The sequence below is a fragment of the Chiloscyllium plagiosum genome, unplaced genomic scaffold, assembly GCF_037043375.1.
Source record: "Chiloscyllium plagiosum isolate Xiang-an unplaced genomic scaffold, Cpla_swu_hap1 HiC_scaffold_7, whole genome shotgun sequence".
Lineage (NCBI taxonomy): Eukaryota > Metazoa > Chordata > Chondrichthyes > Orectolobiformes > Hemiscylliidae > Chiloscyllium > Chiloscyllium plagiosum.
This window is the reverse complement of record NW_028270145.1, coordinates 43,553,103-43,579,540: the sequence shown is the minus strand read 5'-3', so window position 1 is coordinate 43,579,540 and position 26,438 is coordinate 43,553,103.

Below are 26,438 nucleotides of genomic sequence, written 5' to 3'. Positions count from 1 at the left end.
TAAAACCAAAGTAAGGTTTCATTTTAAATTCACAGGTTACTAGAAGTGAATGTTTTGCGCATGCTCAGTAGCTATTCTTAGAGCAAAGATGTATTTAACACCTCACTTCACATTTTCCCCCAAGTTCTTTTATCATTTCCCTTTTAACCACAAACAATTAATGCAAATGTTAAACTCTTTATCCCTCCATTCTCAGCTGCCCCCTCCTCACCACAGAAGTCTCTCTTTTTTGAGGGATAATCTCCAATAGTGTTCTCAGTTATCTTGGAAGATTTACAGGATGTATGTGCTTCTTTATCATTGTCTTGGAGGGTAATCAAGCGGTTGGATTGGATGGGCAGTTTCTCTGCAGACAAAAATATTTCTGGACTCCATCGGAAAGTACACTCTGCCCATTTTGTTTCTTTATCAGCGCATTTCAAAATATAGCTGGGCATAGAACATAGAACATAGAACAATACAGCACAGAACAGGCCCTTCGGCCCATGATGTTGTGCCGAACTTCTAACCTAGATTAAGTACCCATCCATGTACCTATCCAAATGCCGCTTAAAGGTCGCCAATGATTCCGACTCTACCACTCCCACGGGCAGCGCATTCCATGCCCCCACCACTCTCTGGGTAAAGAACCCACCCCTGACATCTCCCCTATACCTTCCACCCTTCACCTTAAATTTATGTCCCCTTGTAACACTCTGTTGTACCCGGGGAAAAAGTTTCTGACTGTCTACTCTATCTATTCCTCTGATCATCTTATAAACCTCTATCAAGTCACCCCTCATCCTTCGCCGTTCCAACGAGAAAAGGCCGAGAACTCTCAACCTATCCTCGTACGACTTCCTCTCCATTCCAGGCAACATCCTGGTAAATCTTCTCTGCACCCTCTCCAAAGCTTCCACATCTTTCCTAAAGTGAGGCGACCAGAACTGCACACAGTACTCCAACTGTGGCCTAACCAAAATCCTGTACAGCTGCAACATCACTTCACGACTCTTGAATTCAATCCCTCTGCTAATGAACGATAATACTCCATAGGCCTTCTTACAAACTCTATCCACCTGATTGGCAACCTTCAAAGATCTATGTACATAGACCCCAAGATCCCTCTGTTCCTCCACCTGACTAAGAACCCTACCATTAACCCTGTATTCCGCATTCTTATTTGTTCTTCCAAAATGGACAACCTCACACTTGGCAGGGTTGAACTCCATCTGCCACTCCTCAGCCCAGCTCTGCATCATATCTAAGTCCCTCTGCAGCCGACAACAGCCCTCCTCACTGTCCACAACTCCACCTATCTTCGTATCATCTGCAAATTTACTGACCCACCCTTCGACTCCCTCATCTAAGTCATTAATAAAAATTACAAACAGCAGAGGACCCAGAACTGATCCCTGCGGAACTCCACTTGTAACTGGGCTCCAGGCTGAATATTTACCATCTACCACCACTCTCTGCCTTCGACCGGTTAGCCAGTTTTCTATCCAATTGGCCAAATTTCCCTCTATCCCATGCCTCCTGACTTTCCGCATAAGCCTACCATGGGGAACCTTATCAAATGCCTTACTAAAATCCATGTACACTACATCCACTGCTCTTCCCTCATCCACATGCTTGGTCACCTCCTCGAAGAATTCAATAAGACTTGTAAGGCAAGACCTACCCTTCACAAATCCGTGCTGGCTGTCCCTAATCAAGCAGTGTCTTTCCAGATACTCATAAATCCTATCCCTCAGTACCCTTTCCATTACTTTGCCTACCACAGAAGTAAGACTAACAGGCCTGTAATTCCCGGGGTTATCCCTATTCCCTTTTTTGAACAGGGGCACAACATTCGCTACTCTCCAGTCCCCTGGTACCACCCCCGTTGCCAGTGAAGACGAGAAGATCATTGCCAACGGTACTGCAATTTCCTCTCTTGCTTCCCACATAATCCTAGGATATATCCCGTCAGGCCCGGGGGACTTGTCTATCCTCAAGTTGTTCAAAATGTCCAACACATCTTCCTTCCTAACAGGTATCTCTTCTAGCTTACCAGTCCATTTCACACTCTCCTCTTCTACAATACGGTCCCTCTCGTTCGTAAATACTGAAGAGAAGTACTTGTTCAAGACCTCTCCTATCTCTTCCGACTCAATACACAGTCTCCCACTACTGTCCTTGATCGGACCTACCCTCGTTCTCGTCATTCTCAGGTTTCTCACATACGCATAAAATGCCTTGGGGTTATCCTTGATCCTATCCGCCAACGATTTTTCATGCCCTCTCTTAGCTCTCCTAATCCCTTTCTTCAGGTCCCTTCTGGCTATCCTGTATCCCTCCACTGCTCTGTCTGAATCCTGTTTCCTCAACCTTATGTAAGCCTCCTTCTTCCTCTTTACCAGACATTCAACCTCTCTCGTCAACCAAGGCTCCCTCACACGACCATTTCTTTCCTGCCTGATAGGTACATACATATCATGGACACGTCGTATCTGCTCTTTGAAAAAGTTCCACATTTCCACCACATCCTTCCCTGACAGCCTATGCTCCCAACGTATGCTCCTCAAATCCTGCCTTACAGCATCGTAATTTCCCTTCCCCCAATTATAAAATCTACCTTGTTGTGCGCACCTATCTCTCTCCATAACCAAGGTGAAAGTCACAGAATTGTGGTCACCATCACCAAAATGTTCACCCACTAACAAGCCCACCACTTGTCCCGGTTCATTACCGAGTACCAAATCCAATATGGCCTCCCCTCTGGTTGGACAATCTACATACTGCGTTAGAAAAGCTTCCTGGACACACTGCACAAACACCGCCCCATCCAATCTACTTGATCTAAAGAGCTTCCAATCAATATTTGGGAAGTTGAAGTCGCCCATGACTACGACCCTGTGGCTTCTGCACCTTTCCAAAATCTGTTTCCCAATCTGTTCCTCCACATCTCTGCTGCTATTGGGGGGCCTATAGTAAACACCCAACAAGGTGACTGCACCTTTCCTATTTCTGACTTCAGCCCATACTACCTCCAGAGGCAGATCCCCCTCAAACTTCCTTTCTGCAGCCGTTATACCATTTCTAATTAGCAATGCCACCCCCCCTCCTTTTTTCCCACCCTCCCTAATCTTACTGAAACACCTGTAACCAGGAACCTCCAACAGCCATTCCTGTCCCACATCTATCCACGTTTCCGTGATGGCCACAACATCGTAGTCCCAGGTACCGATCCACGCCTTAAGTCCACCCACCTTATTTCTGATACTCCTTGCGTTGAAGTATACGCACTTGAGCCCATCTCTGTGTCCGCAAGTAGTCCCTGTCAGTGCTACCTTCTCCACAGCCTCCCTACAGTCTTGGGCATCCTGACAAACAGCTAACCTACTTGCTGGACTACAAGTCCGGATCCCATCCCCCTGCCAAATTAGTTTAAACCCCCCCGAAGAGTGCTAGCAAACCTACCCCCCAGGATATTGGTGCCCTTCTGGTTCAGGTGCAACCCGTCCTGTTTGTACAGGTCCCACCTTCCCCAGAATGCAGTCCAATTGTCCAAATATCTGAAGCCCTCCCTCCTACACCAGCCTTGCAGCCACGTGTTCAACTGCACTCTCTCCCTATTCTTTGCCTCACTGTCACGTGGCACCGGCAACAACCCAGAGATGACGACTCTGTCTGTCCTAGCTTTTAGCTTCCAGCCTAACTCCTTGAGCTCTTGAATGACCTCCCCACCCCTCTTCCTACCTATGTCGTTGGTGCCAATGTGCACCACGACTTCTGGCTGCACACCCTCCCCCTTAAGGATTCTGAAGACACGGTCTGAGACGTCTCGGACCCTAGCACCCGGGAGGCAACAAACCATCCGTGAGTCTCGCCCATGTCCACAGAACCGCCTGTCCGTCCCTCTAACTAGAGAGTCCCCTATAACTAGCGCTCTCCTCCTCTCCCCCTTTCCCTTCTGAGTCTCAGAGCCACAGACCCCTTCACTGCAGCTTACACCTGCAACGCTGTCCCCCCCAACAGTTTCCAAAGCTGTATATTTATTTTTTAGGGGAACGACCACAGGGGAACCCTGCACTGCCTGCTTCTTCCCCTTCCCACCTCTAACTGTTACCCAGCTACCTCTGTTCTCCGGCGTAACTATGTCCCTGTAGCTTCTATCAATCACCCTCTCAGCCTCTCGAATAATCCTCAGTTCATCCAACTCCAGTTCCAGTTCCCTAACTCGTTCGGTGAGGATCAGGATCTGACTGCATTTCCTGCAGACGAAGTCGGCAGGAGTATCGGTGGTCATGCACATGCACAATCGGTGGCATGTGCATGATCACAATTTTTCACAATAAAGGGATGTTTAAATTCACAACAGCATTGTGCCTTTCCATTGTTATGCACTAATAGAAAAAGATTGAGAGTCATGCTTTCAAAAAGACTATAAAACCTTTTGACATATAATATCTTGAATATTGCGAGACTTTTCTGGATCTATGTATTTTCCTTTTGGCAACTGTTACGTGAGTAATGATGGAACAGAACATTATAAAGAAACATCCAATGTTTTTGTGTCATCTTATAATTCAGATTATACATGAGAAGAAATATTGAATTTTTTGAAGCACCTTATCAGCAGTAGATCAACAGTTTCAAAATGCTTTTTAATCATAACTGAATCAAATCATAAGATATTTTTAGCTCATAATATTTTTCTTCTAGACCTCAAATTGATATCTCTCCTCACAGAAGATGGTAAAATGCAGTTAGTTGACATCTGAAAGTTACAAGGATAACATTGTGGCTAGGTTTCTTCATCAATAATTTCTAGCATTCCCGATACAGTTTCTCTTCTTCATCCTAACTCTGAATGGGTATTTATAAAAGACTGCCTGTATATATGATAACATCTTTTAATCAGTATCCAATTGGTATCTTAAAATCAATTGACTGGAAAGTAGTCCCATGTTTACAAATAGTTTCAACTACTGACTGCTAAATCACCTTCAGTGGACAGAAGTGAAGTACAAAGATGATTACCCTCTGATTTTACACAGTTTGAAGTGTTGCCTGCTGATGTTCTCACAGCATAAACTGTAACTTTAGCCCAAGGGTATGACAAATAGTAACTGCAGATTTTGTTTTATTTTTGCAGGCAAGTGCTGTTTCTTTTCCATCACAACACGATGTCTACAATGCAATACTAATCATAGGACTCGATTGAAGGTGTTGTTCTTTGATCCTTGTTCTCAAAACTTTCCCCCCCTTTCCTTCTGAGTGCATTGACTTCTTGTGGGCAGCTCCATGAGCATGAGTTCCTTTGGATAATTTGCCCACTTCATTGCTAATAGTGAGTGTTGAGCAGCTATTCCAGCACAGGAGGCATCACAGTTCAGCCCAATCCCTTCCTTTGCGATACATGCATACTCACTCAAGGCATGGCTGACTGAATAGTAAATTTAATTGGACCATTAACCTGATCTTAAAATTAATACTGTCCCATTGTCTCCACCTTAAACCAGAGGTGTGCTGAAGCAATGAGTTTTTTCATCACCTCTGGAAAGACCAAACTTAATGTGTGTCATAACATTCCACATTATTTAGTTATTTCTTCAACTATACCTCCAAGTTTAATTTCTTTCTGTTCCATTTTTAAAACTGTCTCATTATGTGCATTGATATGTGTGTGCATGTTTACAAATGTTTGTTTATCACTGTCTTTGTCATTTCAAGTTTTGATCGGTATCTGATTATTCTTCAACAAATAGTACCATGTTAAGAGGCTCAGTGGTTAGCACAGCTGCCTCACAGCACCAGGATTCCCAGGTTCGATTCCACCCTCGGATGACAGTCTGTGTAGAGTTTGCACATTCTCTCCGTGTCTGTGTGTATCCCTCTGGGTGCTCCAGTTTCCTCCAAAGATGTGAAAGTTAGGTGAATTGGCTGTGCTAACTTGCCCGTTAGCCAAGTGCATTAGTCAGGGGAAATGTAAAGTTATAGGGTAAGGGGATGGGTTTGGGTGAGGTACTCCTCAGAGGGTTGGTGTGTACTTGAGCCAAACGGCCTGCTTTCACACTGTAGGTGTTCTATGTTCTAAGACTAACCTTTGTGTTTGGTAGTTCTTTCCTTGACTGAAACTTATATAATCATTACACAAGAAGACAGAAGTAGTCAACTGTGATTTGCTGCAGGAGGGCATTGACCAGCTTCAGCCAATGCTGAAACTTATGCATACATCCTTCAAATCAAACCTGTTTTGTACAAAGTTACCGAAAATGAGAGCTGCTAATGGTCCAACAATAAGGAACCACAACATTAGATACCTGAGTGAACAAAGAAACCAACATTATCACTTCGTCCAGTGAGATTGCAGGATTGGGAAATAAGTGGAGGAAGGACTCAGACAGGATTAAATTAGACTGGGTAACATTAATGCCAGATCAGAAAGAAAAATTAATTGAATGTCCTAATCCAGTTCCTACTGCTTGTGTTCTTATGAAAAAAAAAACAGACTGCATAAGAGAGAAAAGGGTAAGTAAAAAGACTTGCACTTATCTAGTGCCTTTCATGGCTACCAGACAATTTGGTGATAGCAACCAATTTAGAAACTGTAGCCGGGACTGTTGTCTAATTGAAAATGGTGATTCAGCGCTCAGAGTTGCCAGCTCATCAGACAGCTAGCAGTTCAGCAACCATAACAATTGTTAAGAGTGTAATGCCTTCATCAGGAAGGCTTATGCCCGAAACATCAATTCTCCTGCTCCTCGGATGCTGCCTGACCTGCTCTGCTTTTCCAGCACTACACTCTCAACTCTGAACTCCAGCATCTGCAGTCCTCATTTTCTCCAACCTTAACAATATCACTGCTGATACGTTTAGTGAGGCCAGGGGCATGCAGGTTGGGGAGGTGTTAGAACTGGTACAGAGTACTCTTTGGACATGGGGGTGACCAGTGTAGATGTGTTACCTTTCTATAGGAAACCAAGGAAGGTCTGCTCTTTAGATTAGATTACCTTACTTACAGTGTGGAAACAGGCCCTTCGGCCCAACAAGTCCACAACGACCCTCCAAAGAGCAACCCACCCAGACCCATTCCCATACACTTAACAATACGGGCAATTTAGCATGGCCAATTCACCTGACCTGCACATTTTTTTGGACTGCGGGAGGAAACCAGAGTACCCGGAGGAAACCCGCACAGACACGGGGAGAACGTGCAAACTCCACACAGACAGTCGCCTGAGGCGGGAATTGAACCCGGGTCTCTGGCGCTGTGAGGCAGCAGTGCTAACCACTGTGCCACCGTGCTTTACTGGAAACCAACTCAGAGGATGCAGGTAAACCGTGGCAAAATGCCTGTTGGGCTTCAAATTAGTGCTTAATTTAGGTTTTAAGTGACTTGACTGATCACCAATTGGCCAGCTGTGCCACGGAGGTTCCTCTTCTGGCCTTCTGCCATGTAGTGGGAAGTTGTCAGCACTACCCTCCCCCACTCCTAATGTTTCTCCATTATTAACCCTCTTACCTCACAAGCTGTCTGCAATGTGTAGGGAACATTCAGCCTAATGTCTTCAAATTGTACATATGCTTGTAATTACTTGCCTTAAATATTTCTGGAGAAGCTATTTCTCAAAAACAATGCAAAAACAATAAGTTCACATCACTCATTGCAGGTTAAAAGCAAGCAGATAACAAAGTACCATTTTCGTGAAGCTAACACTAGGGCAACACAATTCAGTCAGCAAAATTTGTATATTTGCTTTTAACTAAACATCTGCCCTTTACATTGAAGCTGCTACATAAATATTGGTGTGCACCATTATCTTAACTGTAATATTGATAAGAAAATCTCGGGATGGGACCATTCACCACAGCAGGTTCGCCGCTGCCGATTAGCCACTGCCCTTTCACCGCCGAGGATGCTTAGCCACCGCCCATTGGCCACTGAAGACAATTCAGCACCGCAAGTATTTGTAACTCATTTTTATATCTAAACCAATAAAATGATATTTATTTTACCTCTTTTTTTTAATCAATATGTAGTATGTAGTTGTATAAATAAAAGGGGACTGAGAAGTATGAAAGAACAGGCGGGAGGGAAAACAATCAGTACATATATATATTTCCAGTGGCGAATAGTCTCCAGAGGTCAAATGACCCCAGTGGAGAAACGCTGGTGGCGAACCGGCAGTGGCTAATCGGCAGCGGTGAATGTGCCATGGGAATCATCACCAACCTGAAAATCTGGCCCAGGATTTTCTTGCTGAAGCTGCAGAGCATAACTGAAGTTATGGAGGTAGCTAACTATATGACCACATACTTGGCTAAACAGAAAAGGCAATCGTTCTCTAAATAAGCAAATAGTTTTGAAGATGACAGGCCCTTTGGGTAGTGTAATGCAACTATGACCAATGCATCTGAGCTATCTCTACATGCCACATGTAATGGGACACATAAGGGAACCAGGTTCCACAAGGTACAAAGATTTACTTTGTTGAACAAATGTAGGAAATTCATTAATGCAATATCACTCTGGTAGGGCTCCACTTCTATTCCCTGATGAAGTGAATTGGATTAAAGTAGTAATTCAGTTACCTGGTTATTATGGCAGTGCACCAGTCAGTGGGTATTTTCAGTATGCCCCGAGTAAGTTTTGAAAATCATAATGGCCTGTTGCAAGCTGCACAGTAATTCTGTAAAGTGAAATTTCTCCATTAACTAAGAAATAATACATGGCATGGGAGGATTGACACAAATGCAAGGTCTTATCTCAAGCCTTTTTCAGGTACAGCAAAGTTAGTTATTCCCTCTAAATAGTACATTTAAAGGTGCGCACAATAGCCCAATATCTAACAATGCAATAATGTGACACAATAGCATATGTCATGATTTTAGTTTGATAATTATAACTTTGTTATTTGCAAGTTGGATCCTGGGTAACCCAAGATGGAGGACGGGAAAAATTTCTGGCTGTAAGAGCTGCTCCTTTTTTTGAGGTATTTTAGGTGTTGGAGGTGATTTCCTTGAATTCCAGGAGCAGCAATTACTGTTTTATATGCTGTTGCATTGTTTTGGAACTTTGGAAAAAAAGTCAAAACAACAGCAGTTTTAAAAGGGAGAAGAGCAGACAAAGGAAGCACATGGTGAGGACAGTGCAGGAGAGAGAGAGAGAGAACGAGAGCGAGAGAGAGAGAGAACACACACACCTGCACAGTTACCGCTTTTGCTGTTTGAATTTGTGTATCGCTGGACATCGGAGTGCATCTGGGAAAATTAACAAACAGTGAAATTCACAACTAATCTTGGAGGAAGTGTTGGGCGAGTTCACAGCACAGAATCAGATAAGTTAATTGTTGTTTTAAGTCTGTCCAAGAGAAAGGCTACAGTAGTGAGTATAGTGGATTCTTTCTTGATTATATATTTTTGGAGATAAGTCTCTTGATTAAACTTAAAATATAAGCCATAGCTTATATTTTAACTTAACCTGGGGCAGTGTTTGTAGAGGAATAAAATGGTGTTATTTTCTGGGTCTGGAGATTGTGAAGGAGCAAAAATGGCCTTTGCAGTGATATGTACTTCTTGTCAGATGTGGAAGTTTAAAGAGAGTTTAAGGGTAACTGCGGATTATATCTGCCATAAATGCTGTTGGATGTGAATCTTATTAGATCGAGTCGATTGGTTGGAGAGACAGATAGAAGCGATGAGGAATTTGCAACAGCAACAGTGTGTGATGGATGGCAGTTATAGAAAGGGGGGGAAAGTCTCAGATACAGTCACATAGATGGGTTAACTCCAGGAAGGGTAAGAGAGGTAGGCAGCTAGTGCAGGAGCCTTTTGTGGATATACCCATTTCAAACAGGTATGCTGTTTTGGAAATGTAGGGGGTGATGGATTCTCAGGGGAACGTAGCACAAACAGCCAAGTTTCTGGTATTGAGACTGGCTCTAATGCAATGAGGGGTACATCGGCTTCCAAGAGATCAATTGTTTCAGGGGATTCTCTAGTCAGAGGTACAGACAGACTTTTCTGTGGCCAGCAGAGAAAAAGCAAAATGGTGTGTTGTTTCCCTGGTCCCAGGATCAAGGATGTCTCAGAGAGGGTGCAGAATGTTCTCACGGGGGAGAGGGGCCAGCAAGAGATCATTGTCCACACTGGAATCAACGATATAGGAAGGGAAAAGGGAGATTCTGAAGAGAGATTACAGAGAGTTAGGCAGAAATTTGAAAAGGAGGTCCTCAAGGGTAGTAATATCTGGATTACTCCCAGTGCTACGAGCTAGTGAAGGCAGGAGTAGGAGGATAGAGCAGATGAATGCATGGCTGAGGAGCTGGTGTACGGGAGAAGAATTCACATTTTTGGATCATTGGAATCTCTTTTGGGGTAGAAGTGACCTGTACAAGAAGGACGGATTGCACCTAAATTGGAAGGGGACTAATATACTGGCAGGGAAATTTGCTAGAACTGCTTGGGAGGATTTAAACTAGTAAAGTGGGGGGGTGGGACCCAGGGAGATAGTGAGGAAAGAGATCGATCTGAGACGGGTAGAGCTGAGAACAGAAGTGAGTCAAACAGTCAGTGCAGGCAGGGACAAGGTAGGAGTAATAAATTAATCTGCATTTATTTCAATGCAAGGGGCCTAACAGGGAAGGCAGATGAACTTAGGGCATGGTTAGGAACATGGGACTGGGATATCATAGCAATTACAGAAACATGGCTCAGGGATGGGCAGGACTGGCAGCTTAATGTTCCAGGATACAAATGCTACAGGAAGGATAGAAAGGGAGGCAAGAGAGGAGGGGAAGTGGCATTTTTGATAAGGGATAGCATTACAGCTGTGCTGGGGGCGGATATTCCCGGAAATACATCCAGGGAAGTTATTTGGGTGGAACTGAGAAATAAGAAAGGGATGATCACATTATTGGGATTGTATTATAGACCTCCCAATAGTCAGTGGGAAATTGAGAAACAAACTTGCAAGGAGATCTCAGCAATAATAGGGTAGTTATGGTAGGGGATTTTAACTTTCCAAACATCGACTGGGACTGCCATAGTGTTAAAGGTTTAGATGGAGAGGAATTTCTTAAGTTTGTACAAGACAATTTTCTGATTCAGTATGTGGATGTACCTACTAGAGATGTTGCAAAACTAGACCTACTCTTGGGAAATAAGGCAGGGTAGGTGACTGAGGTGTCAGTGGGGAGCACTTAGGGGCCAGTGATCATAATTCTATTAGATTTAAAATAGTGATGGAATAGGATAGACCAGATCTAAAAGTTGAAGTTCTAAATTGGAGAAAGGCCAATTTTGACGGTATTAGGCAAGAACTTTCAAAAGCTGATTGGAGGCAGATGTTCGCAGGTAAAGGGACGGCTGGAAAATGGGAAGCCTTCAGAAATGAGATAACAAGAGTCCAGAGAAAATATATTCCTGTTAGGGTGAAAGGGAAGGCTGGTAGGTATAGGGAATGCTGGATGACTAAAGAAATTGAGTGTTTGGTTAAGAAAAAGAAGGAAGCATATGTAAGGTATAGACAGGATAGATCGAGTGAATCCTTAGAAGAGTATAAAGAAAGTAAAAGTATACTTAAGAGGGAAATCAGGAGGGCAAAATGGGCACATGAGAGATCTTTGGCAAATAGAATTAAGGAGAATCCAAAGGGTTTTTACTAATATATAAAGGACAAAAGGATAACTAGGGAGAGAACAGGGCTCCTCAAAGATTAGCAAGGCGGCCTTTGTGTGGAGCCACAGAAAATGAGGGAGATACTAAATGAATATTTTGCATCAGTATTTACTGTGGAAACGGATATGGAAGATATCGACTGTAGGGAAATAGATGGTGACATCTTGCAAAATGTCCAGATTACAGAGGAGGAAGTGCTGGATGTCTTGAAACGGTTAAAAGTGGATAAATCCCCAGACCCTGATCAGGTGTACCCGAGAACTCTGTGGGAAGCTAGAGAAATGATTGCTGGGCCTCTTGCTGAGATATTTGTATCATTGATAGTCACAGGTGAGGTGCCGGAAGACTGGAGGTTGGCAAATGTGGTGCCACTGTTTAAGAAGGGCGGTAAGGACAAGCCAGGTAACTATAGACCAGTGAGCCTGACATTGGTGGTGGGCAAGTTATTGGAGAGAATCCTGAGGGACAGGATGTACATGCATTTGGAAAGGCAAGGACTGATTCGGGATAGTCAACATGGCTTTGTGCATGGGAAATCATGTCTCATAAACCTGATTGAGTTTTTTGAAGAAGTAACAAAGAAGATTGATGAGGGCACAGCAGTAGATGTGATCTATATGGACCTCAGTAAGGCGTTCGACAAGGGAGACTGATTAGCAAGGTTGGATCTCATGGAATACAGGGAGAACAAGCTATTTGGATACAGAACTGGCTCAAAGGTAGAAGACAGAGGGTGATGGTGGAGGGTTGTTTTTCAGACTGGAGGCCTGTGACCAGTGGAATGTCACAAGGATTGGTGCTGGGCCCTCTACTTTTTGTCATTTACATAAATGTTTTGGATGCAAGCAAAAGAGTACAGTTAGTAAGTTTGCAGATGACACCAAAATTGGAGGTGTATTGGACAGTGAAGAGGGTTACCTCAGATTACAACAGCATCTGGACCAGATGGGCGAATGGGCTGAGAAGTAGCAGATGGAGTTTAATTCAGATAAATGTGAGGTGCTGCATTTTGGGAAAGCAAATCTTAGCAGGACTTATACACTTAATGGTAAGGACCTAGGGAGTGTTGCTGAACAAAGAGACCTTGGAGTGCAGGTTCATAGCTCCTTGAAAGTGGAGTCGCAGGTAGATAAGAAGGAGTTTGGAGTACTTTCCTTTATTGGTCAGACTATTGAATACAGCAGTTGGGAGGACATGTTGTGGCTGTATTGGACATTGGTTAGGCCACTGTTGGAATATTGCGTGCAACTCTGGTCTCTTTCCATCGGAAAGATGTTGTGAAACTTGAAAGGGTTCAGAAAAGATTTACAAGGATGTTGCCAGGGTTGGAGGATCTGAGCTACAGGGAGAGGCTGAACAGGCTGGGGCTGTTTTCCCTGGACCGTCGGAGGCTGAGGGGTGACCTTATCGAGGTTTACAAAATTATGAGGGGCATGGATAGGATAAATAGACAAAGTCTTTTCCCTGGGGTCGGTGAGTCCAGAACTAGAGGGCATAGGTTTAGGATGAGAGGGGAAAGATATAAAAGAGACCTAAGGGGCAATGTTTTTACACTGAATGTGGTACGTCTATGGAATGAGCTGCCAGAGGATGTGGTGGAGGCTGGTACAATTGCAACATTTAAGAGGCATTTGGATGGGTATATGAATAGGAAGGGTTTGGAGGGATATGGGCCGGGTGCTGGCAGGTGGGACTACATTGGATTGGGATATCTGGTCGGCATGGACGGGTTGGACTGAGGGTCTGTATCCATGCTATACATTTCTATGACTCTGTGACTCTAATTTTGTCAAAGACAGGTTGAGAAAATGGTGAGATAAGGTCAGATATGACTTGCTAAGTGATTCCATGTCACACAAAGTAATGCACAGTGAAACAGAGATGATTACACCACTGATTTCATTACAGTACATTTTGCCTTCATGTAATAATGCAATGTAAAGAATAAGCTGCACTTAACCACGTTATTAGATTCCATGCATTATTTAAACAAAGTCAGTTCAATCATTTAACCAAAGTGAAAACTTGTCCTTGTGCTTTCTATTTTAAATCCTGTCTGTCTATATCGCTCATTAATTTTTACCTTTTGTCTGCGAAAGGGATTGTGGGACTGGAAAGATCTTTCTGGAAGGATAGTTTTAAATTCCTGGGATGCTTGGATTGGCTCTGGGGAAGATGGCACCTATATGTGATTAAGAGGTTACATTTGAACAGAGCTGGGACTGAATTTCTTGCATGGTGTTCTGCTAGTGCTGTTGGGACGATAGTAAACTAACTCAGGAGAATCGGTTTAGCTCAGTTGGCTGGATTGTTGGTTGACAGAGCAGTGTGATGCTAACAGTGAGGGTTCAATTCCCATCTACCGGTTTGAGGTTACCATGTAGGACTCTCCTTCTCAATGTCTTCCCTTACCTGTGGTCTGGTGGCCCTCCAGTTAAATCACCACCAGTTGGTTCTCTCTAATGAGAGAGCAGCTCCTATGGTCTGGTAAGACTATGGTGACACCACAACAACAAACTAACTTGCAAGGTGTGGAAAACAAGACAGACTACTAGAGAGGAACACCAGGTTGCATAAAATATTTGATGAGTCAGATAACACTAGAATAAAGAATAGAAAAGCAGTAGGTGAGCTCAGAATAATTGAGAAAGTAATGAAAACGAAAGCAAGATTTCAGTGAATGTATGTGAATACATGATTTAGAGATGCTGGTGTTGGACTTATCTCACCATTTTCTCAACCTGTCTTTGACAAAATTAGAGTCACAGAGTCATAGAGTACTAGCTTTCTGAGCGCTACAGTAGCGCTACAGCAGCGCTCTGAAAGCTAGTGCTTCCAATTAAACCTGTTGGACTATAACCTGGTTTTGCATGATTTTTAACTATGTGAATGCAGAGTTTATTAAATAAGACTGGGGAGTTACAGGTGCAGATTGCTATGTGGAAATATGATTTTGTGGTGACATCACAGAATTAGCTCTATTAAAATTTGATGCTAAATATTCCTGGATTTCAGGCATTCAGCAAAGAAAGATAAGGGAGTATAGGAGCAAGATTAGTGACATTGGTTAAGGAGAGTGTCACAGTGCTGGAGAAAGAGGAAGCCTGTGACGAATCAAGAACTCAATCTGGCGAGAGCTAAGGAACTAAAACATGTTCTGCTACGTTGCTTTGTGTATTCTATAGATCATCAACTAGTGAAAAGGATGTAGAGGAACAAATTTGGAGGGAATCAAGGTTACACAGGGATGCTTACATTATAGAGTGGTCACTTTTGGGTTTTTTAATTGGTACTGCAAAGGGTGGAGAGGGCCAAATATTCCTAGATTGTGTTCAGGAAACAATTCTATAGCACTATATGTCCAACCTAACAAGAAATTATGCACTGTTAAGTCTGTTTCTTGGAAATGAAAGGGGCCAAATAGATCCAAGTGTCAGTGGCACTCAGCAAGGAAACAGTGAGTATTATACCATTAGGTTCAGGATGATGATAGAAAAGGCAATCTTGAGTAAGCAAGAATAATTGACGAGGATAGAACTGGCTTCAATGGGGGTAAGAGGGAACTGGGCCAGAGAGACTGAGACAAATAGTGGACAAATAAAGCTAAAGATGAACAATGGGCTGCAGTCAAACAGGAAATGGCTTGGGTCAAGACATATTCCCTCAAAGATGAAAGGGAGGGCAGACAAATCCAGAGTTTCCTGGATGACAAAGGAGATTGAATTTAAAATAAAGAAGAAGTTGTACACTTATGACAGGTACAATTGAGAATCAAGTGAAATAAAGAAGGTTCAACGGGAAGGTCAAAGGCATATCAAAGAAGTAAAAATTATGAAGAGAACAGACTGGAGGCCATCATAATGGAGAAATCCAAAGTCTACTGTAGGCACATCAATAGTAAAAGAGCAGTAAAAGGAGCAGCAGGATACATTAGGTACTAAAAAGGGAATTTACACACGGTGGCAACAGACACAGCTGGGATGTTAAATAAATACTTCGTATCTGTCTTTATCCTACTTAGGCCATGATGAAACAGGAGGAAACTCTGTTACTAAAAGAATTTAAAATTGATCAGGATGAAATGATGGATAGACTATTGATGTTTAAAGTTGACACGACACTGGGATCAGATAAGAAGCATCCAATAATATTGAAGGAAGTGAGGGTTGAAATTGCATGGATACTGACCATAATCCTTCAGTCTTTCCTAGCCTTGAATGAAGTATCAGAAGACTGGTGAAGTGCAGACTTTACGACCTAAAACAACAAAGTTTTTGTAAGGATAAGCCCAGCGATTACAGACCAGTCAGTTTAGTTTCAGGAATGAGAAAGCTTTTAGAAACAATTATTTAGGATAGAATTAAGAGTCACATGGAAAAGGGTGAGTTGATTAGGAAGAAGCAGCATGGATTTCTAAAGAGGAAATTATGTTTAATTAACTTACTGGAATTTATTGAGGAGCCAACAGGACAGATTGATGAAGATCATGTTGTTAATGTGGTGCACATGAACATCTAGAAGGTGTTTGAATCAAGGTTATACAACAGACTTGTGAGTAAATGGAACATTAGAAAGTAGAATCAAGATTGGCTGAATAATAGGAAACAGAGAATAGTGGTTAATCGCATTTGTTCAAGCTGGTGGAATGCTTCTAGATGTTGGCATTGGGAAACTTACTTTTCCTAATGATCTAGATATCTGTATGCAATGTGCAATTTCAAAGTTTGCAGATAGTGTAATTATCGGAAGCTTTTAAACTATGAGGAGTTTGGTATGGAACTTCAAAAGGAAAGTCAGTGGAGTGGGCAAATAAGTATCAGATGAACTTCAATGCTGATACTCTTTCAATGTATGAAATAAGGGCTACAATACTGAAAAGAGCGCAGGAGCAGAGGGACCTTTGTGAATATATGCCAGATAGAGATGACAGTTAATAGACAGCAGGACAGGTAGAGATGACAGTTAATAAAATTTACATTGTCCTGGTCTTTAATAGGGCATAGAGTACAAAAGCAAGGTCATGCTGAACTTATAAAGACACTTTTTATATCTCTGCTGGAGTATGGTGATAATTCAGGGAACCACACTACAGAAAGCTTGCAAATACATTGAAGTGAATGGGCCGAGAGATGAAAATCTTCAGTTATGATGATAGGTTGGAGAGGGTGGGATTGTTCTCCTCATAGAAAAGAAGGCAAAGAGGAGACTTGATAGATGTTCTTAAAATCATGAGAAGCCTGGACAGAGAGAAAAACTGATGCACCTCACCCCCTACCCTGAAAAGGAATCAACAACAATACCCTTGATTTACTAGGATATAATAGTCACTAGGCAGACATTACAGATGCAATAGGCTGAATACAGTTCCTCCACACCATAACAATTCCGTGTTGGGAAGATAACACTAGACAAACAGTACTAAGTGACAGAGATCTTCCAACATCATGCATTTCACCCACTCAAGCTTGATCTATCATTCAGTTACATCATAGCTGCTATGTACTTACCTATTTTGACCCACCTTTTGCTTTACATCCCTTCATGCAGTTGCCTAACAAAACATATAATTCAAAGCCATGACAAATTCACAGCATGCATGGCTTTTCTAAGTAAGATTATTCCAGATGTCTGCCATTCTTTACATGTGAAATTCAAGATTATGCCTTACAAATCAATCCTGCCAGCCATCTACACAAGTGTGTGAGAGAAGGGTAGTTGGTTGACCCAGTAAGTTCTGCAAACTGGGCATTATACAATAAAGAAGCAATGGTATATAGATATTGCCATACTTGCTTTTAGATTCCTCATACTTCTGAACTGCTTCTGTGCCAGAGGGTCAGGTTGCCTTTAAAATGCTATTAAAATCTCATCACATATATCTGCATTGCTAATACATCAGACAACAATTCTTTCATTGCACTGTTTGTGACTTGGTGACCTCCTGAATTTTTAAATGACTTTTAACAGTACAGATAGACAGGAGGGAGAAAGAGAGAACTGCTACAGTACGATCACAAGCTGTGAGTAGTTTAGCGAAAGTTGCATGTTACCCACCAGCAAGAGCATAGAGACAGAGCAAGGTTAGCTATGCATGAGGACCCAGGTCAGTCATTACCCACAGCAATGCTGCAAAGAAAAAGAGACAAACAATCTTGGTTAAAGGCTGGGATAAATGAAAGCTTTACAGGAACCTAGCCACCAAGGTTACCATGTATGTCCAATAAAAATAACGTCCCTTTGAGCTGTACCTGATTATAGTCCCATAGTCAAAATAAGGGATGCCAGGAAGTCAGAAGTTTAAAGTATGAGCAAACATCAGACATTGTACGTGTGATTTTTCTTTTTAATTAGACAATAATGTGATGGGTTTAATAAAATACTGTGATTTTGAACTACAGAAAAAAAACACATAAGAATGAGTTACAAACATGCAGAAGGTGTGGAAGACTTCAGAGAGAATTCATGGAATTCAAAAGATATTCAGAGTCAAGGGTTTGAAACTGAGAATTCAGATACCGCTGTCACCATCATGACTTTCTTCAAGACTTGATAGAGTAATATAATCCTCAATGATACCTTCAGGTGCAGCAATGTATCATTTTCCTTGTGCTAAATAGCTTTTGATCACTGTCATCATCACAGGTCAATATTGAGTCATTGGCTAGCCAGTCTTCTTAAAAAGAATATCCAACACACTTCAGTTCAGAATTATCATTGGAGTTAAGGGATGTTTTCCAGTTTAATCCTAATGTGCAGAGATTTATCTTGCAAGTCTCCATAGTCTATTACTACTTCGCCAATTTTTACCCAAATATGACCACCTGAGTGCCAGAAATTTTAATTTGAGACCCATCTGATTATATTTGATTTGATTTTATTGGCACATGTACTGAAATACAGTGAAAAGTATTATTTTGTATCCTATCCACGCAAATCATACCATACATAAGTACATCAAGGTAATAGATCAGAATGCAGATTGAAGTGTTAAAAGATACAGTAAAAGATCAACTCCAATGTATGAGAGGTCTGTTAAAAAGTCTAATAACATTGGGGAAAAGCAATTCTTGAATGAATTAGGACGTGTTTTCAAACAGAAGAGGGTGGAAGAGCGTATAACCAGGGTGGGAGGGGTCTTTGATTATATTGATTGCTTTCCTGAGGCAATGGGAAGTGTAGACAGAAGCAATGTATAGAAGGCTGGTTTGCGTGATGTACTGGGCTGTATTCATGACTCTCCGTAATTTCTTGAGGTCTTGGGCAGACCAGTTGCCATACCAACCTGTGATGCATCCAGATAGGATGCTTTCTATGGTGCATCCATAAAAATTGGTAAGACTCATTGTGGACATGCTGAATTTCCTTAGCCCTCTGAGGAAGTAGAGGCATTGGAATTCTTTCTTAACTGTAGAATCCACATGGATGAACCAGGACAGATTGCTGGTCATTTTAACACTGAGGAACTTGGAGATCCTGACCATCTCTACTTCAGTACCAGAACGTCAGATTAGAGGAAGGAGTGGTTAAACACTGTGAGTACGCTCACCAGATGGTTGGTGCAGGATTCAAGTGCATGGCCAGTGACTCCATCTGGGACAGTCACTTTCTGCGGGTACACCCTCAAGAAGGTTGATCTGACAACTGAGCGGAGACTGTTGAGTACAGAGGCACCCGAGGCTGCTGGAGCAGGTAACATCATTTCACTGGCTTTTTGTTCATAATGACCATAGAATAGAGTCATAGTCATAGAGATGTACAGCATGGAAACAGACCCTTCAGTCCAACTCATCCATGCCGACCAGATATCCCAACCTAATCTAGTCCCAGCTGCCAGCACCCGGTCCATATCCCTCCAAACCTTTCCAATTCATATACTCATCCAGGTGCCTTTTAAATGTTGCAATTGTACCAGCCTCCACCACATCCTCTGGCAGCTCATTCCATACATGTACCACCCTCTGTGTGAAATAGTTGCCTCCTAAGTCTCATTTATATCTTTCCCCTCTCACCGTAAACCTATTCCAACTAGTTCTGGACTCCCCCACCCAGGGAGAAGACTTTGTCTATTTATCCTATCCATGCCCCACATGATTTTATAAGCCTCTTTAAGGTCACCCTTCAGCCTCTGATGCTCCAGGGAAAACAACCCTAGCCTATCCAACCTCTCCCTATGGCTCAAATCCTCCAACCTTGGCAATATCCTTGTGAATCTTTTCTGAAACCTTTCAAGTTTCACAACATCTTTCTGATAGGAAGGAGACCAGAATTGCATGCAATATTCCAGTAGTGGCTTAACTAATGTCCTGTACAGCTGCAACATGACATCCCAACTCCTGTACTCAATACTCTGACCAATAAAGGAAAGCATACCAAACGCCTTCTTCACTATCCTATTCACCTGCGACTCCACTTTCAAGGAGCAATGAACCTGCACCCCAAGGTCTCTTTGTTCAGCAACACTCCTTAAGACCTTACCATTAAGTGTATAAGTCCTGCTAAGATTTACTTTCCCAAAATGCAGCACCTCACATTTATCTAAATTAAACTCCATCTGTCACTCCTCAGCCCATTGGCCCATCTGATCAAGATCCTGTTGTAAACTTAAGTAACCTTCTTCGCTGTCCACTACACCTCCAAGTTTGGTGTCATCTGCAAACTTACTAACTATACCTCTTATGCTCGCATCTAAATCATTTATATAAATAATGAAAAGTAGTGGAACAGCACTGATTCTTGGTCATAGGCCTCCAGTCTGAAAACAACCCTCCACCACCACCCTCTGTTTTCAACCTTTGAGCCATTTCTGTATCTAAATGGCTAGTTCTCCCTGTATTCCATGAGATCTAACCTTGCTAACCAGTCTCCCATGGGGAACCTATACATTGAGCTGATCAAGGAGGGATGTATTGTTACCAGCGATTCTACCTGACTTCACTTTGTAGCCCATTATATTGTGTAAGCCTTGCCACAGTGTGGTTAGTCTAAGACTCTAGTTTAGTTTGGTATTGTCTCTTGGTGTCCTTGATGGCTTTGCAAAGATTGTACCTAGATTTCCTGTATAGGTCAGGGTCACCTGACTTGTATGCATCAGATCTGAACTTGTGGATCTCCTGGTTCATTGGTGGTTTCCAGTTGGGGAACACTCGTATTAATTTCTTTGGCACTCAGTACTCTACACACTTAGTAATAAAGTCTGTGATGGTAGTGACATTCTCATTTTAGGTTGGCCTCTGAGTTCTTGAATATGGACCAATCCATTGATTCCCAGCAGTCACGTAGGAGCTCATCCGTTACCTCACACCAGCAATGTATGATTTTCTGTACCAGATCCTCACACTTCAGTTTCTGCTTGTAAGCTGGGAGAAGGAGCACAGCCTTATGGTCTAATTTACCAAAATGCGGGCAGGGAATGGAATGGTTGGCATCTTTAGTTCTGTATCAGTGATCCAGGTTGCTTGGGCCTCTGGTGGGACAGGAGATTTGGTGGTGATATCTTGAAAGCACACTCTTGAGGTTGGCTTGATTGAAGTCACTGGCTATAGGCCTGAGGATATTCTGTCTCAAGGCTATAGGTAACATTTCATATTTCATCCAGTGCACTCTTTACTTCCGCATGGGGTGCAACGTACACTGCCGTCAGGATAACAGAAGTGAACTCCTGTGGCAGGTAGTAGGGATGGTTAGATATTATTGGGGAGCAGTAACTTGCCAGGGTTTGTCATGTCCAAGCACCAGACCTTTCACGCTTTGCCTTGCCCTAAGATGCTTTTTGGCCCATCTGGTGGATCGAGAAACCCTCCAGTTGTAAGGCACAGTCAGGTGAAGCAGGAGTGAGCCATGTCTCTGTAAAATAGAGCACACAGCAGTCTCTCAATTCTCTTTGGTAGGTGAGTCTAGCTTTAAGTTTGTCCAGCTTGTTTTCAATAGCTTTGATATTTGTCAGGAGTATGCTGGGGACTTGAAACCACATTGTTTCAGTCTCACCTCCCATGCTTCCTGGGTAAGTGGCAGTGTCTGGTCAGACCCAGGAGTTGGTGTGGATAGAGTGCCATTCTGAAAGCTATTTGGGTGTGTCCGATGGGGTTCTGCCCTCATAGTGTCCCATAGCTGACACTTTTTGGAAGTTGCAGGGGAGTGATCCTTGACTAATATCATTGTACAAGATTATTTGGTCATTAGGAATTGCAATTTGTTGGACCACACAATGAGCAAATTGCTTGCAATGTTTTCTACGTTTCAACAACATATGCCTTTCAAAAATATTTCATTAGCTCTAAAATGCTTTTGATTATCCTGAGGTTATGAAAGGACCAATATAAATGCAGTGTGGAAAACAACAAACATCATAACCTTCCTGCTGTAACACAGGCATGGCAAGATGAGGGAACTTAAAATTTAAATTTTCTTGCAGGTGTGATGGATCTTGCTTATTATACTTCTGAAAGATTCAGATGAAACTAAAATACATTCTTCTATTTTCTCAGAAACAGCCAACCACATTTTGCAAATCTGAATGGTTTAATTTGTCTGTCAAGGTACAGCATTCTGTGCTCTTGTTATTTCCCTCCACAACAATGCATTTCTGTGGCATTTTTCTAAAGACTCTCAACAATTGTTCTCACCTTTGCTGCATCTCATTGGGAAGGTGGTCATCTAATGACAATGTCACTGGACTAATGTTCTCTGGATATGGGTTAAAATTCCACCGTAACAGCTCATGGAATTTCAAGCTAATTCATAAATCTAGCATATGAAGTTATTCTCGGCAATGATGTCCATGAAACTATGATTAGTGGCAAAACCCACTTGGTTCACCAATATTTATTTGGGAAGGAAGTGACTGTCCTTCCCTGATCTGTGCTACATGTGAATTCAAACCACAAAGTAAAATGGTTGACTCTTAACTGTCTTTTTAAATAGTCCAGGAAACAGTTGTACCAAACTGATTAAAAAGAAAAGTCTAAAAGGAATAAAATTGGACACATCACTCGGCATTGACCTAGGCAGCGAAATAACACCAGTGCACATTGTCCTGTGGTCACACCTGGGGACTTACACCAAAACTGGAAGAGCTATTTCACAGACTAGGAGAAAGTGAGGACTACAGATGCTGGAGATTGGAATCAAGAGTATACTGCTGGAAAAGCACAACAAATCAGGCAGCATCTGAGGAGCAGGAGAATCAACATTTCAGCCATTCCTGATGAACGGCCTATGCCCGAAACATCAATTCTCCTGCTCCTCGGATGCTGCCTGACCTGCTATTTCACAGGCTATGCAAGCAATAGTCTTATGCAGTCATATTTACAAAATTATACATTACAGTCAATGATCCAGATACCACTGTCACCATCCATGGGTATGTCTCACCCATAGAAGAGACCACCAGATGTAGTGTTACAGTGGAATACAGGTGGGAAGGTGTCACACTGCATGGTGTCAGGTCAAATGTAGGTAAGGAACCTTCTACTGATTACTTGTTATTGCATCTTCACCTTCAACTGATGAATATGTATTCTTCCGTGGTGAATACCATTTGAAAGAAGCACTGAGGGTGGCAATGAACTTTAATATCCATGACTAACAATGGCTTAGTAGCACCACTACTGATTGAGTTGGGTGAGTCATAAAGGACATAGTTTCATCAGGCAGTGAAAGAAACAAGAGAAAAAAAGCTGACTTCTTCCTGACCAACCTCAGTGTGGCAGATTTATCTGTCCATCATACTTCTTCGCAGCATTGAACTTGACACAGACAACAAAGTCCTGTCTTAGTCATCGAGTGTCATGCAACATAGAAACAAGCACTCCTATAAATATAGGCCATGACAATGCCGACCAACAAATGCCAAACTACATTAATCCCATTTATCTGCACTTGGTCTTTAGCTTACTACGCTCTGGCATCTTAAGTGCTGATCTAGATGCTCCTTAAATATTGTGAGAGTACTTGTGCCTACCACTGTCCCAGCTAGGGCATCCCATATTTCTACCACCCTCTTGGTGAAAAAACATTTTCCTCAGATCCCCTCTAAACCACTTACTTCTCACTCATTTTCAAATTGGGCATAGATTCAATCTTGTTGTGTGGAAGAATTGCAAAGCTAAATGGCATAGATTTCAAACAGATATATCAATTCAACACTAAACTTTGAGGAGGGATGGGAGTATTTGTGAAGCTTCTTTCTACTTTTTAGTTGTTCATCACAATTCATGACTGGACTGCAGTGCTTAAGTTTGAATTATTGGTTGTGGGATCTCATAATTCTGACAATCACACTCTGCTTCTGCTGTTTGGCTTACAAATAGTTCTGTATTGTAAGTTCAGTATTGTAGGCTGAGACCTCAGTTTTAGATATGCCTGGTGCTTCTCCAGGCATTCTCTCCTGTACTCTCTATTGAACCAGTGTTGATACCCTGGCTTGATGATATTAGTAGAGTGCAGAATATGTATGAGGGGTTGTGGTCTTCAGTAGCATCAGATTTGTATTTAGCCAAAATGGATAACTTTATGGCATGGCATATTCTGCACTCTACTAATGGTGGGAAGTAATGCAAAATGTCTGTCACTGTAATGGTGTATACCAACATGGACAACACCAAAAAGCAGCTGATTCTTAGGAAAGTCCAAAAGCTATATTGCTTTGTAAATGACAACCCCACACAGAATGACACAGTATCACCCTAATGGCCCAGAAGAACCCAATGAATGTTCCATTCATAACTCTATTTCCCCAGCTGATGCTGCTAAGACCTTTGGGAAGCTCATGGTAAATGCACTGCAGCACAAAAACACAGAAAATGTACTTGACTGTCTATGTTGACGATATGCAAAGTTTCAAAGATGGTACTACAAGCAGAAAAAAAAATCAGTTTTTTTCAGATCTAGCTCCCAATTATTTACAGTTCCTTTTTATTGTATGATTGTAAAATTAAATGGTAGAGTGGAGAATATGCCATGCCATTGTAAAGTAAATACATTTTTCATATATTTACTAGATCATTGTGTTTACATACTGTGACATAGCGTACACATGTATTCAAATTGGTCTACATAGGACATCAAAACTATCTTGAAGCAACGTGTAACAAATTTGTGGGCATGATCCCTGCGATTTAGTCTTTATGATTTTACTGTACTTTCTTTTTTTGGATGTCTCTGCCAGGTTCTCCATCGTACAGTATGCATAGAAATATCACAAAGGCTGATGTAAGTCAACTTTTCCTCACACCAAAGCCTGTTTGGCACAATGTTAGCTACCTGTATGGACTGTTCCCCTCCCTGAGGGGATATGAGCATCGGCAAGAACAATGGAAAACTAGGAAGAGATTGAAAAATATCTAAATGCCGGTATTTTTGCGATTTTCTCTTCAAGCTTTAAATAGCAACTTCAGAATATCACTATTGAGTAGTGAGCACTTTATTTCCATGGATTAGTATCCTATTAAAGCCACAACCTACCTTATTTATGCACTACTTTAAATTCTCCTCTGTTTCCTTAGGGAATTGTAGAGTGCAAAAACCTGACAGCTTTATCAGAACAGCTACCTGGTGGCTGCATGTCCTGTTCATCGTCCAACTCTTTCTTCAACACAGTCCTTCTGTGCTCCATGGCCACTATCCCACTCAACCCTTCATTCATGTAAGTTGACATCACCAACCATGAGCCTCACCACATCACCGTGTCTGCTGTCAGTGCAACTCTCATACTATTTTGGTCCTTCGACACTTAAATTTTGAACTCAGAGACACCTAAAACCTGTACACCTCTGCCAGGTCACTTGTCCACAGGGTACATCTTATGGCTGTTGTCTTGTTGTCTTAGTGCTGCCAGTCTCTGTAGAATTCACAATGCTTTCTTAGAGTACACTCACTGACTCATGAGCTGCCTCTCTCTTTGTGAGGCCTTTGTGTGGTCTGTATTGCTTCCTTAGTGCATAGAGTGTGACATGCTTAGTTACAGGTTGCCAGCCTCTGTAGTTTACGGTGCTTTTTAGAACAAGGGAGAGGCAGACAGCTTGTGATAGTAGGGAGTAATGAACAGTCAATATATCAGGCAGATAGGGAGTGAAGATGTCGCTGTACAACATCAGCCTTGTAATATGTGCCAGCAGTTTATGTGGCAAACACACCACATGCACTTCAAACAACTGTGGATGCATGATAATCAAAGAAGACCATTCCTTTGACTTGCAATTTCTGCTCAGTTCATAATTTTGATAGTTCTCTACCTGCTTGCTGGTCATCTTTATTCTTTAATTTCCTCTTGTTGAAGAAGGATGTCTTATGATCTTGGAATTGTTAAACAATTGGTTGGTGGTCACTTGTATTGTCTTCTTAGAATAGGTTGTAGATGAGATAATAGTCCTTTCTTTACTGTGGCCAGATTTATTCAAAACCTGACCCAAAGTTGACTGATTTTATTATATTATTCAGCTTTGTGGGTATAGTTTGTATTTGCTGCATTGTAACTACACTTTGATCTGTATGTAGCCATGGCACTTTTTGGACCATTGATACCTATCAGTAGAAGATTCAACAAACCAGAATGAAGTTGGGTATTGATACTGCAGTGTGATTGTGTTAATGCATGGAACTGGTAACCCATTACATGCTGAGAGACAGTCTCAATGTGCCACTTGTTGTGGTACATGTCTTTTAGAAGGTGTAATAGTAATATGCCAGTTCTAGCTTCTATGTCAATTTTAGCTTTCAGGGTTGTCAAAGATGAAAAAAGACTGTAACTAAAATGTTTCGAAAAGGAGATGAACCTCTGAAAGTGAGAATTA